The 4,340-nt window shown below is 53.8% G+C and overlaps 1 non-coding gene across 1 annotated transcript in view; it reads right to left on the reverse strand.

Moving 5' to 3' along the window:
- The window catches only part of LOC124584378, a 1,910-nt gene extending 1,061 nt beyond the window's left edge, over positions 1-849 (reverse strand). Inside the window, exon 1 of the ribosomal RNA XR_006974718.1 lies at positions 1-849. This exon is cut by the window's left edge and continues 1,061 nt beyond it. This is a non-coding gene — a ribosomal RNA (small subunit ribosomal RNA).
- Positions 850-4,340: the final 3,491 nt, after the last annotated feature.

A 4,340-nucleotide genomic window follows, 5' to 3' on the forward strand; every position in this document is an offset into this window, starting at 1 on the left:
TCAAAGTAAACGTGCCGGCCCACCGAGACACTCACTCAAGAGCACCCTGGTAGGATTGCAACGGGGTCCGCCTCGGGACGCACGAGCACGCACGAGGCGCGTCGCACGCCTTCAGCTCGCCCCACCGGCAGGACGTCCCACGATACATGCCAGTTAAACACCGACGGGCGGTGAACCAACAGCGTGGGACACAAATCCAACTACGAGCTTTTTAACCGCAACAACTTTAATATACGCTATTGGAGCTGGAATTACCGCGGCTGCTGGCACCAGACTTGCCCTCCAATAGATACTCGTTAAAGGATTTAAAGTGTACTCATTCCGATTACGGGGCCTCGGATGAGTCCCGTATCGTTATTTTTCGTCACTACCTCCCCGTGCCGGGAGTGGGTAATTTGCGCGCCTGCTGCCTTCCTTGGATGTGGTAGCCGTTTCTCAGGCTCCCTCTCCGGAATCGAACCCTGATTCCCCGTTACCCGTTACAACCATGGTAGGCGCAGAACCTACCATCGACAGTTGATAAGGCAGACATTTGAAAGATGCGTCGCCGGTACGAGGACCGTGCGATCAGCCCAAAGTTATTCAGAGTCACCAAGGCAAACGGACCGGACGAGCCGACCGATTGGTTTTGATCTAATAAAAGCGTCCCTTCCATCTCTGGTCGGGACTCTGTTTGCATGTATTAGCTCTAGAATTACCACAGTTATCCAAGTAACGTGGGTACGATCTAAGGAACCATAACTGATTTAATGAGCCATTCGCGGTTTCACCTTAATGCGGCTTGTACTGAGACATGCATGGCTTAATCTTTGAGACAAGCATATGACTACTGGCAGGATCAACCAGGGAGCTGCGTCAACTAGAGCTGAGCAGCCGGCCGCCCGGGAGTGTGTCCCGGGGGCCCGCGCGAACACGCAAGCGTCCGCTCAATTATTCTGCAAACAGGAGGAGGCTGAGCTCCCCTGCACAATACACCTCGAAACCCTCTCAGGTCCCGGCGGCGCGCAGCGCCGTCCTAAGTACTTGGTCGGGTTCGAGAGAGGCGCAATCGCCCGGAGTTTGGCGAGTAGACGCTTTAGGTGCGACCACCCGTGCTCCCAACTGAGCTTGCCGCTGCCGACAGAGGCCCGGGAGCGTGCTGTCGTGGCATTGCCGGCGGGAGACAACACGCGCCACCTACGGTGGCCGGCAGCTCCAACGCCAGCGCCACAGAAGGACAAAAGCCCCACTTGGGTGCCGAAGCGAACTCTCCCAGCACAGCGCACGCGCCAACACGTCCGCACAGCTGCGATACAATCCACCTGCGAGAACCGCAGAGGCGACCGAGCAGCAGACGGCGTCGCGGCGCCGAGCGCCGGGCGGCGGCGCATCCTCAGCGCACACAGTCCTCAATCGGACCAGCACACTGCAGATGTCCACCGCGCTTCGCACCGGGCCCGCGAGGACCTACTTTGGCCGCACGGCGCCGCGTGCAGGGTGCGCCGGCGCGCAGCTGCGCCGCCTGCCGCCTCCGTCGGCCGGCGCGCCTGCCACTGGCCGCCCCCACCAGCCGGCTGTAGCGCGTGCGCCCACGCACCGCGCGGCCAGCACGCCGGAAGGCCCCCCCTCACCGGCCGGGGACGGTCCCACCCAGCCCCCGCGTATCGCTTCACACCCACATGCCATTCACGTTCGTGGGCATGGTGGGTATCGCTGAAACAACCGGTTGGTAGCTCAACCGATCGTCGCCATCACTGATTCACCTCTAGCGAGAACAACCGCACCACAACGGTTTACCAGTTCTTCATTTGCGTAACGTCACCAGCAAACGTAGACGTCCATCGCCATTTGCAAATTCAACGATTGTTGCATGCCTGTGTCAGGTGTCACGACACACTATGTCTGCCCACATACACGCAACAACATGTGCACGCTTCGCGAACACGTGGAAGGTGGCCCCCGTACGTATGCGATGTCCATTGCGCGAACGACTGTCAACCGGCCTCTGTCGCATGTCGCAGAGTGGAACGCAGTGCACCATGCTATCACGGTGTGTGAGAAGAGACGACTACGTCTGACAACACGCCGCACTACATCAACAGACGGCTCATGCTGATCGCCATCCACGGCATACCATACTGCAATCCAGCTCTTATAGGGAGACGACACGTAGCTGAGTGCACAATATTTGGACCGTATGGTTCGCCGTTGTTGGCGCAGTCGTGGTACGGTCACACAGTGTACCACGATGTATCATTCAGTACATGAGGACCAATGTGCGGTACAGTGTGTGATTTGGACGTACAACATCAGCGGACAGTTGCCACAAGCCGTACCACAACGTAGGCTGTGCTTCGCCATGCGAATGCCAATGAACAACTGCGAAGGGCATTGAGCATGTACGTCCTGCCGCCATCCGCATTACAGTGTATAGCTGCAAGGTGTTTAACATGAAGCGATACTCTGGGGACCGGGCAGTGCGAGTAGCAAACTATATTGCGGGGGTTGCAGTAGGCAACACTACACTAATTTAACGCGTCGTATGACAATTACAGAGCAGGTAAGGCCCAACGTGTGTTGGGTTAAGGCCCAACGTGTGTTGGGTTAAGGCCCAACGTGTGTTGGGTTAAGGCCCAACGTGTGTTGGGTTAAGGCCCAACGTGTGTTGGGTTAAGGCCCAACGGTGGGGTGTTGGGTTAGGGCCCACGGTTGGGTTAAGGCCCAACGTGTGTTGGTTAAGGCCCAACGTGTGTTGGGTTAAGGCCCAACGTGTGTTGGGTTAAGGCCCAACGTGTGTTGGGTTAAGGCCCAACGTGTGTTGGGTTAAGGCCCAACGTGTGTTGGGTTAAGGCCCAACGTGTGTTGGGTTAAGGCCCAACGTGTGTTGGGTTAAGGCCCAACGTGTGTTGGGTTAAGGCCCAACGTGTGTTGGGTTAAGGCCCAACGTGTGTTGGGTTAAGGCCCAACGTGTGTTGGGGTTAAGGCCCAACGTGTGTTGGGTTAAGGCCCAACGTGTGTTGGGTTAAGGCCCAACGTGTGTTGGGTTAAGGCCCAACGTGTGTTGGGTTAAGGCGCCAACTTAGGTTAGGGTTAAGGCGCAACAGTAGGTTAGGTTAAGGCGCAACATAGGTTAGGTTAAGCGCAACATAGGTTAGGTTAAGGCGCAACATAGGTTAGGTTAAGGCGCAACATAGGTTAGGTTAAGGCGCAACATAGGTTTAGGTTACGTGCGCAACAAGTTAGGTTAAGGCGCAACATAGGTTAGGTTAAGGCGCAACATAGGTTAGGTTAAGGCGCAACATAGGTTAGGTTAAGGCGCAACATAGGTTAGGTTAAGGCGCAACATAGGTTAGGTTAAGGCGCAACATAGGTTAGGTTAAGGCGCAACATAGGTTAGGTTAAGGCGCAACATAGGTTAGGTTAAGGCGCAACATAGGTTAGGTTAAGGCGCAACATAGGTTAGGTTAAGGCGCAACATAGGTTAGGTTACGGCGCAACATAGGTTAGGTTAAGGCGCAACATAGGTTAGGTTAAGGCGCAACATAGGTTAGGTTAAGGCGCAAACATAGGTTAGGTTAAGGCGCAACATAGGTTAGGTTACGGCGCAACATAGGTTAGGTTAAGGCGCAACATAGGTTAGGTTAAGGCGCAACATAGGTTAGGTTAAGGGCGCAACATAGGTTAGGTTAAGGCGCAACATAGGTTAGGTTAAGGCGCAACATAGGTTAGGTTAAGGCGCAACATAGGTTAGGTTAAGGCGCAACATGGTTAGGTTAAGGCGCAACATGGGTTAGGTTAAGGCGCAACATGGGTTAGGTTAAGGCGCAACATGGGTTAGGTTAAGGCGCAACATGGGTTAGGTTAAGGCGCAACATGGGTTAGGTTAAGGCGCAACATGGGTTAGGTTAAGGCGCAACATGGGTTTAGGTTAAGGCGCAACATGGGTTAGGTTAAGGCGCAACATGGGTTAGGTTAAGGCGCAACATGGGTTAGGTTAAGGCGCAACATGGGTTAAAGGTTAAGGGCGCAACATGGGTTAGGTTAAGGTAGCAATATGGGTTAGGTTAAGGTACAATATGGGTTAGGTTAAGGTACAATATGGGTTAGGTTAATGTACAATATGGGTTAGGTTAAGTACAATATGGGTTAGGTTAAGGTACAATATGGGTAGGTTAAGGAACAATATGGGTTAGGTTAAGGTACAATATGGGTTAGGTTAAGGTACATATGGGTTAGGTTAAGGTACAATACGGGTTAGGTTAGGTACAATACGGGTTAGGTTAAGGTACATACGGGTTAGGTTAAGGTACAATACGGGTTAGGTTAGGTACAATACGGGTTAGGTTAAGGTACAATACGGG

This window comes from Schistocerca americana, unplaced genomic scaffold (genome assembly GCF_021461395.2).
Source record: "Schistocerca americana isolate TAMUIC-IGC-003095 unplaced genomic scaffold, iqSchAmer2.1 HiC_scaffold_471, whole genome shotgun sequence".
NCBI classification, from domain to species: domain Eukaryota; kingdom Metazoa; phylum Arthropoda; class Insecta; order Orthoptera; family Acrididae; genus Schistocerca; species Schistocerca americana.